Source organism: Asparagus officinalis, chromosome 1 (assembly GCF_001876935.1).
Source record: "Asparagus officinalis chromosome 1, Aspof.V1, whole genome shotgun sequence".
Lineage (NCBI taxonomy): Eukaryota > Viridiplantae > Streptophyta > Magnoliopsida > Asparagales > Asparagaceae > Asparagus > Asparagus officinalis.
The window spans coordinates 123,144,053-123,158,725 of NC_033794.1; the positions used below are offsets into that span (position 1 = coordinate 123,144,053).

General features: G+C 36.9%; 1 protein-coding gene across 1 annotated transcript in view; it reads right to left on the minus strand.

Moving 5' to 3' along the window:
* Window positions 1–14,673, minus strand: part of LOC109833949 (zinc finger protein BRUTUS-like) — a 37,649-nt gene that overhangs the window by 22,307 nt on the left and 669 nt on the right.

Below are 14,673 nucleotides of genomic sequence, written 5' to 3' on the forward strand. Positions count from 1 at the left end.
GAATGATTGGGAAATAGAATGAGTGGATGGGAATATGACATCTCACTACCAAGCACAAAATTTGTGCTTAGTACTAAGCATACCCATTTTTCTCATATATGTATAGATATACATATATATGTAGAGATTAATGGGTATCATATGTCATATGAGGGGATTCTCTCATATATAATGACGTGGCACAATCTCCACCAAGTGAATAAAGTAGGAGAGAGAATGCCTCATGACTATACTAAGTAGAGATTGTGCCACATTATTGTATATGAGAAAATCCACTCATATGACATATGATACCCATTAATCTCATATATATATATATATATACTAGTATAGTGCACGTGCGTTGCACGTGGACATATTTGTTTTATATTCTAGTACTTTACACAATTCATTATTTAATTAATAGAAGAGTTTCATTTTGAATGTAATTATAACAATATTTGAGGACTTATTTGTAATTTTCTTACAATTTAGATCATATACTTCTTTCAATCTTCTTAAGATTTAAGTTTTGAACTATATAGGGGCTTATCTGTAAAAAATATGAAGTTTCAATATTTTTCTATAAATATATGAAATTTCAATGGTCTTTGTGAAAATTATGAAGATCCATGGTTGTTTGTGAAAAAATTCAGGGTTATTTTGTGAACATTGGCAAATCATGGAATACCCAAAAGATACAATTTTTTTTAATCTTAAACTCTCTCTCTCTATATATATATATATATATATATATATATATACTAGTATAGTGCACGTGCGTTGCACGTGGACATATTTGTTTTATATTCTAGTACTTTACACAATTCATTATTTAATTAATAGAAGAGTTTCATTTTGAATGTAATTATAACAATATTTGAGGACTTATTTGTAATTTTCTTACAATTTAGATCATATACTTCTTTCAATCTTCTTAAGATTTAAGTTTTGAACTATATAGGGGTTTATCTGTAAAAAATTATGAAGTTTTAGTATTTTTCTATAAATAAATGAAATTTCAATGGTCTTTGTGAAAATTATGAAGATCCATGGTTGTTTGTGAAAAACTTTAGGGTTATTTTGTGAACATTGGCAAATCATGGAATGCCCAAAAGATACAATTTTTTAATCTTAAAAGACATAGTTCTATTTACTTTATAATTTAAGATAATTAATGACATTTAATAACTACTGTTAGTTTTATGTGTAAATTTAGAATATAGTTTTAACATTAGGGAGGTTATAATATACTTATTATATAAAAAAATTTACCCAAAAGATAAAAATTCTAAGTTTGTTCTTTACTTTTATGTTAAGTGTGTCATGTTATTCCAGTTTATATTAATTATCTTTATTTTTTCTAATCCATTATAACAAAATAAAATTCTTACTTTCACCTTCTCTCTCTTCTATTATCATATAATTAGTAACATGCTACAAAAAATATACCTACTAAGTTCACGGAATACAATATTTCTCTCAAATCATAATTAAGTACATAGTAATAATTATAGAAATAGAAAAAAAAAGTTCAATACAATATTTCTCTCAAATCATAATTAAGTACATAGTAATAATTATAGAAATAGAAAAAAAAAGTTCATTAAAACCCCCCCAAATTAGACCTCAAACTTTAGCCTCAATCCGAATTCTTCACATTTCCTTGTATCAATCGTATCCTCAATTTGCATATAGCTGTTAGTCTAACAATCACATTAGTATAAAGTATAATCCGAGTAAAGCTCAGTACTTCCTCAGCACAACTTTAATCGTCTTCACCCCCTTTGTCGTTATCTCTTCAGAAGGGATAATGTTTTCACGAGCGAGCTTGTATCATCCAAATAATATCATAGTAAAACCATGGGGGTGTAGGATGCTGCTAGGATTGTAAGAGGTGAGTGTAAATCTAAATCATCAAATGAGTGAATTTATATAGGTTGCAAGTAAGGGTTATTATGATAAATAAAAAAATAGGCTCTTTGGATTCCGTAACAGTCAAATGTAATTGCCACTTAAATAAAAACTACAATTGAAAATGTAACGCTCTTTGGATTCCGTAACAGTCAAATGTAATTGCCACTTAAATAAAAACTACAATTGAAAATGTAACTCTCATTTCAAGTATGTAACAGTCAAATGTAATTGCCACTTAAATAAAAACTACAATTGAAAATGTAACTCTCATTTCAAGTATGTATGAATGCATGCAATAATGGCATTTTAAGTTGACACTTTGTTTGCAAATTGAAACGTATATTATTAGTTTTTTGCGTTTTAAGTGGAGGGGTTACAAAAAATAGAAGTTAATATTAGTGAACAATTAATAGGAGAGTTATGTCATTATTAAAAATGTATGCATGTAAGCATTTTAAGTTGACCCTTTGTTTGCAAATTAAAACGTATATTATTAGTTTGTCATATGTGTTGGCATTAAATTCTCAGTTATTATGTCAAATACAACTTACAATCTTAAAAAAATTATGATAACATTAATATTGGATTAGTGGAGGGGTTACAAAAAAATAGAAGTTAATATTAGTGGATAATTAATGATAATATTAATATTGTATTAGTGGAGGTGTTACAAAAAATAGAAATTAATATTAGTGGTTAAATACAACTTACAATCTTAAAAAAAAATTATGATATTATTAATATTGGATTAGTGGAGGGGTTACAAAAAATAAAGTTAATATTAGTGGCCAAATACAACTTACAATCTTAAAAAAAATTATGATAACATTAATATTGGATTAGTGGATGGGTTACAAAAAATAGAAGTTAATAATAGTGAACAATTAATAGGAGAGTTATGTCATTATTAAGAATGTATGCATGTAAGCATTTTAAGTTGACACTTTGTTTGCAAATTAAAACGTATATTATTAGTTTGTCATATGTGTGTGCATTCAATTCTCACCTATTATGTCAAATACAACTTACAATCTTAAAAATAATTTATGATAACATTAATATTGTATTAGTGGAGGGGTTACAAAAAATAGAAGTTAATATTAACAATTAATAGGAGAGTTATGCCATTATTAAGAATGTATGCATGTATATGTATATGTTTATATGTATGGATAGGGCTGAGCATGGTTCGGTCCAAACCGAAAAAACCGACCGAACCGACCCGAACCGACCCAAAAATTTCGGTTTTACTTGTAAGGCAGTTCGGGTCGGGTTGAAAAATTTTCAACCCGAACCGACCGATACTCATTAACCATTTAACACCCGACCCGTGACCCGTCCCTCAAATATACTCACTCGTGAACCCTAAACAATAAATGTCAAACGGGTCGTTTTTTGCAATTAGTTTCTCAAATAGGTTGGTTTTGAAAATTTGTCCCTCCTCAGATCCTCATCCTCTCTTCTCTCCTCACGCCTCAGTTCCTCAGATCCGCCGCTCAGCACTTCGCCGCCAACCGCCACTTCACTTAAAATCCGACTCTCTCTCACTCCGTCGACTCCGACTCTCCTCAGTTCCTCAGATCCGCCGCTCGACACTTCGCCGCCAGCCGCCACTTCACCTAAAATCCGACTCTCTCTCTCACTCTCTGTCCGACTCTCTCAGTTCCTCAGATCCGTCGCTCGGCACTCCGCAGTCTTCATGGGGACATCCGAGGCTGAAACATCTCCTCTGGATCTATCTGGGTACGCTGATGTTTTGTTTTTAGACCACGAGAGTATGCAGTTGAGCTCTTGTGAAATCACACCTGCAGGTAAATGATGATTTCGTGATTTGGGTTAATTAGTTTTAATTTTTTTTCTCATTTCATGATTTAGTTTTTGTTTCTAGCAGCTCTTTGTTCTAGTTAGAATATTTGTTTGCCTCCTTCGACTTGAACTCCCATATATACAATCTAGAAAAATATGAAGAAAACCGTGCTCTTTTAATTTTTTAATTTCATTATTTGGGTTTTGTCCTTTTGTTTTAATTTGCTAGTTTATTGTTTTGAAAATTTCTCTTCAAAGAAGATCGGAAATATTAGGTGATATTTTTTTCTCTGTGCAGGCATTCTACATTCCTATAATACTATTATCATTATAAATCTCATCAGCTATTGGTCTCTCTCTAACTTAGAGGTTCTGTATCTAATTTTTCACATTATGAAGTTAGATACCTGTAAGTGCTTTGCATGCCTCCTTTGTAGTCTGCATTGAATTTGTTAGAACTGAACAAACCGAACCGTACCGAACCGACTTGCAACAGTTCGGTTCGGTTTTGAATTATAGGTGGTTCGGTTCGGTTATTCAAATATTGTTAAAAACCGAACCGAACCGAACCGTGCTCAGCCCTATGTATGGATGCATGTGTTTATGTATGCATATATGTGTTTTAAAGGGCATTTTGGGTAGAAATGTTTTAACATGGCAACACACTTTTATAATAGTACTAGTATAAAGTACGTGCGTTGCACGTGGACTTACTTGTCATATTTTCTAATGCACTCTCCAATGGTGTCATGTAAAATATTCCATAAATTAAGGATAGGAGGTATCACTACCTTAGGTGCTTTTTTGTTTCTCCTTTTTTCTTGTTATTATGTTGGGAGTTTTACCAAAATCATCAATAAGCTTTATAAGATATTGCCTTATAATTTTGAATATAATTTAATGGTTACTCTTAAGACATGATTTTTTTTAAATTTATTTTATATTTTGTTGTTTTTTGTCTTTCATTAAACCATGAAATAATATCATCACTAAAATTAACATGATGGGGGCAGGTTTTCAATGTGAAATTATACAATTCAGACATATAAAATTCAAGGTTTTAAATATCGGATATCGGGAAAATATCAGATGATCAAATTCATATTGGATTGCGGATATTGGGGAAATATCAGGGATATGTGGTAAATACCGGAATGCCATAATGAATGTTTGCATACATAGTATAATGCATTAAAATATAATCTCAACATATGTAATGAAATTTAAGCATACAAAATATGAATAATATATGTTTAGGATTACTAATCAACCTTCTAAAACAAATAAAAGTGCAAAGCAACGTTGCAACATTCGATCTGCTTTTTTTAGGGGGAAATGTCATTTGATATAATGGGGAAATCTTGATATCTCGCCCAAAAATTCCAAACACGGTATATTATTTTGCAACAAGCTATATAAAAAGATATATTAGTCCACATATCGGCTAATATATCGGTCATATCGGAGATTTATCACTCAAAATAGCCAAAAAAACGGTAAAGGATATTTAAAGACCATCTCGGTTGTGACAAGCCCTGTAAAAGGATATATCGGGTCATGTCGAGGATATTTAAAACAATGATAAAATTTTAAATTTGCAAAATTTTATACTTTGTATTCAATAAAAACTAACTTTTAATATACTGAGCAATCTGTTTAATCATGATCATGAAAAATCTGCATTTTTTTAATTCATTTAATAATATCAACTCTTTCATACTTCCTAAACACTTGTCCACGACATCATCACATCCTTCACTCTTGACATCATCACATTGTCTATTGTCACCATTTCTTTCTCTACCACACCTCACCTCCTTCATTTTTGACATCATCACATTGTCCATTATCATTTCTTTCACAAAGGAACTTCCTCCAACTTCCACCAGCCTCTAATATTATATATATATATTGGAACTTGGAGATGTGGGATTTGGAAGTTTAAAATAAGATATGGACAAAAATAAGTGCTTAATTTGATAAAAGTGAAGAAAAAAGGCTACGAATGAAGAAAGAAATAGGAGGGGGAAAAAGTTATTCTCATGTTCAAGTTTTAGAAAAATTATTCTTTTTCTATTCAAATAAAAAACTCTATTTATTAATTAATAAATTTCTCAAGTAAAAAAGTTATTCTCATGTTCAAGTAAAAAAGAGCATCTAAGTGAATTAGAAGTAAATCTTGTATCTTAATTGTCGAAACCTAATTTTCATAAATTTGAAGATACATGGTGCTAGCTCACCAAAAAAATCAAGCTCTAATCTGCAAACTTTAAGAAAAATAAGTATTAAAAAAATAGTCTTGTATCATTGCATTCATTTAATATTGAAGATGCATGGTGCTAGCTCCAAAAAAATCAAAGTCTAACTTGCAAATTTTAAGAAAAATAATAATTAAAAAATAAATGAATTTCATGAGAAACTATTGTGCAGAGTTGAGACCTTTGAAATCGTGCAGAGTTGCATTTGAAGTAGAATTAGTATATATAATGTTTATAACCGAATTTGTTAGTAATAATTGGTAACGGAAATAATTATTGTCATTTTTAGTAACGATAATAAAGTTAATGAAAGAGATTAATATGTTGATGGGAGGTTACAAAAATGTAAACAAATGAAAGTGATTTTGGACCTATATCGGTTTAAACGTGAAACATCTTTAATCATTCCGTGTGAGTATTTAATATAAAACATTCATGTTCTTTGGGGGTTATGCATGAAACGTCTTTAGCCATTCTAGAGTATTAATATAAAACATTCATGTTTTTTGGGGTTATGAATATGCATTTAATTTGGGGTTATGTATGTATGGGTATAGTTTATGTATGGATGCATGTATTTTATATATGCATGTATATGTTTAAAAAGGCATGCATTTAATTGAGGGTTATTATGTATGTATGAGTATTGTTTATGTATGGATGCATGTATTTTAGTGTTTTTAATGCGTGAGGCGCAATGCGGGACGCAAAGTCAGTTTACGCACACATGCGCAAGGCGCAATGCGAGGCGCGGGCCCGAGTGAAGCGAGGCGCACTCCATACCACAAAAATTTTGAGATATACAAGATGAATAAAAAATATATATTTGTGAAATTTCACATAAAAATAGCTACAGTAAAATAGCTACAAAATTCATATATTTACATCAAGTTACAAACTAAATATAGTTAATTTTTTACTGTTAATTTAACTACAGTAAAATAGTTACATTAATTCATATAACAAATTAACAATGTCAAAATATTATGCTACAATTATTTTTTTATTGGTAAAATAGCTACAGTAAAAAAGACAAATTAACAATGTCAAAATATTATGCTACAATTATTTTTTTATTGGTAAAATAGCTACAGTAAAAAAGAAAAAAAGGACCACTTCCCACTTAATTTACCTACAAGAAAACGAAGGTTGGAGGAAAAAAACAAAGATAAAACAAAGATTCAAGTGGATCGACAGAAAAAACAAAGAGAAAAAACAAAGAAAAAAACGAAAGCTGGAAACGAACCTTCTCGTTGAGGAGAAAAAAAGAAAGCTGGAAAACGAATGAAAAAACAAAGAGAAAGGAAAAAAGAAAAAAAAATTGGAAAACCAAATAACTAACCTTGCGCTGCTGATCTTCGTCGTCTTCGTGGCCGCCCGTCGTCGTCTTGGTGGTCGATCGCCGTCGTCTTCGTGGCCGATCGTCGTCGTCTTCGTGATCGCCCGTTGGATAACTTCTCTGATTTTGAGGATGCAGGCAACTTTTGGAGGAGAGGTACGTGGATCGACAGAACCCTAGCTTGATTTAGTTCTCTCTGTGTTTGTTTTCCCCTTTTTGATTTCGGGTTTAAGTGTGGGAAGCGGGTTTGTACCCGAACCCTATTGCTTGCAGTTCTGGAAATAGGGCGATCGCCCTGCGCTTGGCGTCAGGCGCTGCGGGGCGCTCCCCAGGCGCGCGCCCGACGCCACCTGATGCGGGTTGCTATGCTATTGCGCCGAAGCGCCCGAGGCGCGCGCCCCAAATCGCCCTTAAAAACACTGATATATATATGTGGGTGGGTGTGGGTGGGTGGGTGGGTGTCTTTAACATTCTAGGCTCTAGTTACACATATACATAAGATCGACGTACAAGGTTTATGAAAAAGAAAGAGGTGGGAAACGATCGTAGAAGTAAATCATTCTTCTTGATCAACAAGTTTTGTATTGGGTTTCAGTCACAGTTTCAAACTATGTGAATTTGCACCCTGTGGTTCTTATTAATTCTTTTGCTGACTTGCTACTGCTACAATTTAGATGAATGAACTTTTTTCCTAGCAAATCTAGTGACTGGTGACCAAGTTTTCAGCATACTCAGCTCCATTGAATAAGCATTTATTCCGTAAATGCCTCAAAGTGCTAGAGACTTTCGCTTAAGCTTGTACTTAACCAGCAGAAATTGGCCATGAGGCTACAATCACAAAGTGCAAATGGTTCCTCAAACCTAATGGCAGGATAGCAATGATGACTTTTGTTTGTGTTACTCTATTATTGTCATCATATGAATAACATGTGAATTATGTTTTTAAGAATTGGAACTGATAATTCCATGAAACGTCTGATTCATATAGTATTAGTTATGTTGTGCGCAGCGGAAATTTCGGCAGCACCTCCGGTGCGCAAGGTGCACAACAAGAGATTAGATCGTAAGAATTCCTGTTTCACCAAGGAAACAAGAATCTGAAGCGGATATCTCAACAAAGTGAGATACCGGCTCTTCCTCTCATCAGTTCTAGGACTGACCTGTCGAGAGATCCTACAATCTATTACAAATCACGGCAAAAACACAAATTTTACGTGGTTCGGCAAATTGCCTACGTCCACGGGGCAAGGAGGGGGAGATCTACTATTAGAGGGAGAGAATACAACTGGGTTTACAATCACACAATTTAAACCCTCACACAAAACTCTCAGATCTCTCACACAAAATCTTTCTCAAAGGGGGTGCTAAAAACAAAGAACATCTACAAAAGACTTGCTTTTCCTCCGTGAATAGCCACCAAAAGCACTGCTTTTTGTTCTCTGTCTGCAGCAGCCGCCAAAAGAAAAGACCGACCCTGCACCTCTTCATAGCCGCCCAAAGAAAAGAACTCTTGCTGTTGCAAAAACAATCCCCAGCCTTTTGCACAAAGTCCAACGAAGAGAGAGAGCCGCACAAACTCTTTCTGCACCAAGCCCACCTTTTCGAAACCCTAGGAAAAGATCTTATAGGCTGCAAACAAAGCAATCGGGTGGGCCCTACTCACATTAATTGAGAAGTCACTATCACGTGAACTCTTCACGTGGGTTGGCTGGCCCATTCACAATTCTCCACCTCGGCGAAGTTTTCTCAAAACTGAACCGACACCAAAGCAACCAAATGTTCCAATTGGGAACCGAACGAGAGTCTAAACATTATATCTCACCCCCATCAAAAATCAACTAATCCAAACCGGCTGAATCATAAAGACTGCCTACGTATCCTCTTGCCCAAGGAATCAAGCCTCACGTAGTTCATCCAATGGCCTCCAAAGGCCTCAACATCGAAGAATGTTCAAAAGCTCCAAACAATGACCAAACTTCACACCTGAAACAACTTTGGTCAACATATCTGCAGGGTTGTCCTTCGTGTGGACCTTCTCCAATATGACATCTCCATCATCCAAAACGTCACGAACAAAATGGAATCTGACATCGATGTGCTTCGTGCGCGCATGATAAACCTGGTTCTTCGCCAAATAGGTAGCTGACATGCTATCACAATATACCCGAAGGGTCTCCTGTGTAATTCCCAAGTTTTCTAATAATCCCTGCAACCACAAAGCCTCATTCACAGCTTCAGTCAACGCCATATACTCTGCCTCCGTAGTGGAGAGAGCCACTGTAGACTGAAGTGTGCATCTCCAACACACCGGTGCTCCTGCTAGTGTAAACACATATCCGCTAGTAGACCGGCGCTTGTCCAGATCCCCCGCATAATCAGAATCCACGTAACCAATACAATCCTGCCCTGTCTTCTCATTCTTCTGAAATACCAAACCAACATCCACTGTACCTTTGATATACCGTAGAATCCACTTCACAGCCTCCCAATGACCCTTCCCGGGGTCATGCATGTATCTGGATACCATGCTCACGGCCTGTGACAAATCTGGCCTTGTACACACCATCGCATACATCAAGCTACCCACAGCATTGGTATATGGAACTTTGGACATGTATTCCCGATCCTCAACTGAAACAGGTGGCATCTTAGCTGATAGGTTAAAGTGGGGAGCTAATGGAGTACTCACTGCTTTGGCATTGCCATCATAACTGAATTTCTTCAGCATCTTCTGCAAGTAACTCCTCTGTGTTAACTTCAACCTCCCCTTCACTCTGTCTCTCTCGATTTCCATACCCAATATCTTCTTTGCTTCTCCAAGATCCTTCATCTCAAATTCGGATGACAGTTCCTTTTTCAACTTTCTAATAGCTGAAGTATTCCTGGAAGCAATGAGCATATCGTCAACATATAACAGCAAATAGATATACTCACCATTCTGTAGCTTGTGCATGTAAACACACGGGTCATATGGGCTCCTCGTGTACCCTCGGCCAATCATAAAGCCGTCGAATCTCTTGTATCATTGTCGCGGTGATTGCTTCAATCCGTAAAGAGACTTCTTCAGCTTGCATACCAATTCTTCCTTTCCTACAGCTTTGAACCCTATAGGTTGTGTCATGTAGAGCTCCTCTTCTAAATCTCCATGTAGAAAGGCTGTTTTCACATCCATCTGGACCAAATCCAAATCCAGTTGTGCCACCAATGCCAATAAAATACGAATCGACGAATGCTTCACAACAGGTAAAAATACCTCATTGTAATCAACGCCCTCTAGCTGTGCATATCCCTTGGCAACCAATCTGGTTTTCTACCTAATGTCCCTAATAGAAGATCTCTCTTTCTTCGCATATAACCACTTGCAACCAATAGCTTACGAATGTTTCTTCTTGGTCTATTAGCTGCAATGGACTCCTGAACATGACCATGTTCCTGAGTCCCAACATCCACTGTATCCTCTAAATGCCCGGCTGTCATATCATCTCCTCCCAGTGTCACCTCTGTAGGAGCCTCGATGGATATAATACTATCTGGAGTGGGTGGAGTCACATCATCCTCCACCTGCTGTGATATCCCAACTGTCTGGTCTTCCTCCACCTGCTGAGGAACTTGAGGCTTCATCATGTACGCCTCGTCAAATGTGACATCCCTGCTAATAACTATCTTCTTGTCCTGTGAATCCCATAACTTGAAGCCTTTAACTCCATCTCTAAATCCCACAAAGACTGCTTTCCTCGCCCTCGGATTCAATTTACCATCATTGACATGGTAATAAGCTGGACACCCAAATATCCGAAGCGACTCATAGTCACTAGCTACCGAACCAGACCAACGCTCCAATGGAGTATTCCCCTGTATCGCAGTGCACAACAACCTATTCACGAGATGGCTCGCATAAACCAACGCTTCGGCCCAAAATGATCTTGACAATCTACTCTGCGTCATCATACATCGCACCTTCTCCAGCAAGGTACAGTTCAATCTTTCAGCCACCCCGTTCTGTTGCGGTGTCTCACGTACTGTGAAGTGTCGTCTAATGCCGTGATCCCTGCAAAACTGCAGAAACGGATCACTCTTATACTCTCCTCCATTGTCCGAACGAAGAGTTTTTACCTTTCTACCTGTCTGTAGCTCCACTTTCTTTTTCCACTCCACAAAAATATCCAGGACCTGATGTTTATGCTTCATCGGGTATACCCAATTTCTCCTGGAATAGTCATTAATGAAAGTGACAAAATAGTTGGTCCCACCAAGTGATGTATGCTTGGAAGGGCCCCAAACATGTGTGAATATAGTCTAATATACCTTGGGTATTGTGAATAGCGGTGCCAAATTTCACTTTTGTCTTCTTCCCAAGTATGCAATATTCACACAGCTCCATTTTGCAGGTCTTCGCACCCTTCAATAGCCCCTGCTTCGCCAATACCTGCAGGGACTTATCACCAGTGTGTCCCAATCTCATATGCCATAAACTGGTAGTATCTTCCTCTGTGGTAATCAAAGCTGCCAGACCCCTTGTTACTGTTTTGCCCTTCAAGTAATAAAGATTATTTTCCCTGACACCTCGCATCACCACCATGAACCCCTTTGTGACCTTCAGAGTCGCATTCTCCAAGATCACCTTATAACCAGCTGCCTCTAAAGTTCCAAGCGAAATGATATTCTTCGTCAATTGAGGAACGAATCCCACTTCCTTCAGCTCCCGAGTTACCCTGTCACACATCCGGATCCGTACTGTATTAATACCACTAATAGGGCATATGTGATCATTACCCATGAGCACGACATCCCCCCTTTCCAACTCTTCAAAGCTGGAGAACCAATCCCTCCTAGGGCAAATATGGTATGTAGCACCAGAATCCATCATCCACTCCGTAGAGTCAGCGTAACAAACTGACGGTAGTACAGAGCAGGAATAGCCTGAAGAATCTGTATCTGAATTGTTGTCACTAGCCTTGACAACATTCACTTCCGAAGCTTGTACAACTTTCCATTTATTCTTCCCGGCTTTATCTTTCAACTTTGGGCAGTCGTTCTTCCAATGTCCTTCTTCTTTGCAAAAACGACATTGATTCCTACCAATATTTCTATGGCCACCTCTTGACTTCGATCTTGAGCGATCACCTGGACGACGGTTTGGACCATGGCCTCGAACTGCTAATGCATCTCCCGATACCTTCTCGGAGGGTTCGCCATCACTCTTCCTCAACTCATAATTCACCAAAGCTGAGGTCACCTCCTTGTAGCTAACCGTAGTTCTTCCATTTATCATAGTGAGAACAAACGTTCTAAAATCATCCTCCGGCAATGAACACAATAGTAGCATCGCCTTGTCTTCATCCTCAACCATGATATTTACATTGGCCATATCCGAAATTAGCTTCGTGAAGTTGTTAACATGCTCCCGAATGGAAACTCCTTTCTTCATCTTGAATTGGTAAAACCTCTTCTTCAAGTGAAGTCGATTCTCAATGCTCTTCGTCAGATACTTCCCATTGAGTGTTTCCCACATTCTCTTCGCCGACGTCCCGTTCATTACGTCATAAATAAGATCCGACGTCAAGCATGACCGAATAACTCCACAAGCCCTACTATTCATTTTCTTCCAAACCTTGTCCTCCATATCAGCGGGTTTCTCTTGTAACTCAAGAGTCTCCTCCAAATTTTGTGCATCCAAGGCGTCCATCACCTGACACCTCCACAAACCGAAATTGATCTTGCCGTCGAACTTCGGAACATCAATCTTCGTGTTATTGATGCTCAGACTCTGTATCGCCTTTGTGTTACTCTATTATTGTCATCATATGAATAACATGTGAATTATGTTTTTAAGAATTGGAACTGATAATTCCATGAAACGTCTGATTCATATAGTATTAGTTATGTTGTGCGCAGCGGAAATTTCGGCAGCACCTCCGGTGCGCAAGGTGCACAACAAGAGATTAGATCGTAAGAATTCCTGTTTCACCAAGGAAACAAGAATCTGAAGCGGATATCTCAACAAAGTGAGATACCGGCTCTTCCTCTCATCAGTTCTAGGACTGACCTGTCGAGGGATCCTACAAGCTATTACAAATCACGGCAAAAACACAAATTTTACATGATTCGGCAAATTACCTACGTTCACGGGGCAAGGAGGGGGAGATCTACTATTAGAAGGAGAGAATACAACTGGGTTTACAATCACACAATTTAAACCCTCACACAAAACTCTTAGATCCCTCACACAAAATCTCTCTCAAAGGGGATGCTAAAAACAAAGAACATCTACAAAAGACTTGCTTTTCCTCCGTGAATAGCCACCAAAAGCACTGCTTTTTGTTCTCTGTCTGCAGCAGCCGCCAAAAGAAAAGACCGGCCCTGCACCTCTTCGTAGCCGCCCAAAGAAAAGAACTCCTGTTGTTGCAAAAACAATCCCCAGCCTTTTGCACAAAGTCCAACGAAGAGAGAGAGCCGCACAAACTCTTTCTGCACCAAGCACACCTTTTTGAAACCCTAGGAAAAGATCTTATAGGCTGCAAACAAAGCAATCGGGTGGGCCCTACTCACATTAATTGAGAAGTCACTATCACGTGAACTCTTCACGTGGGTTGGCTGGCCCATTCACAAGTTATTCTTTTTTTTTTCCAAACGGATGCGTTAGTACATTATTAGTTTATAGGACGACAATATCTGCCTTGCCATAGCAAGCACAAAAGGCCTTCTTTCTTCTTCTTTTTCTTTTTCCTTTTTCCTATCTATTATAAAAGCTCATTCCCTGTTAAGATATTAGTCCCAACGGTCATAATTTCCCTGAAATCAGACACTGCTCTAGACTATTTTAAGCTAGTTGGGCTGTTAGTCCATGTGAAAGCAAACATTGGACTAGACTAAGATAGCTGGGCCATAAAATTAATCTTTGTAAGTACTCACCACAATCTTAAAATTGGTAACTTCTGGGCTTCTTGCAATTAGCAAAGTACCCTTGCAAGAAAAATAAATATAATGTTGATATTAGGGACTTGTATCTCCTATCCACATATGTATCTCCATTCTGGACACATGTCCTTTGTAAATATCATCCAAAAATTGCAAGAAAGAAATTGAAAGGAAATATATTCGTAAATATTGTTGATCCAATAACACTTCAAGACTCACGAATTGCACACTTATAAACCTATATTTCACATGTGCAAACTGTCAATTGCTTCCCCATAATATTTTTAAAGTCCCTACAACTACACTAGAACTCCAAGGTCAAGGCAAAAGTTTAGGGATATACTTTTAAACTTACTTTTCTAGGTTGAGACCTAGACAATTTTAAGCAGGGTTAATTTTTTTAAACCCACTTAAATACGTACCCCATGGGATTCTGACCTGGGTTGCTCATATATC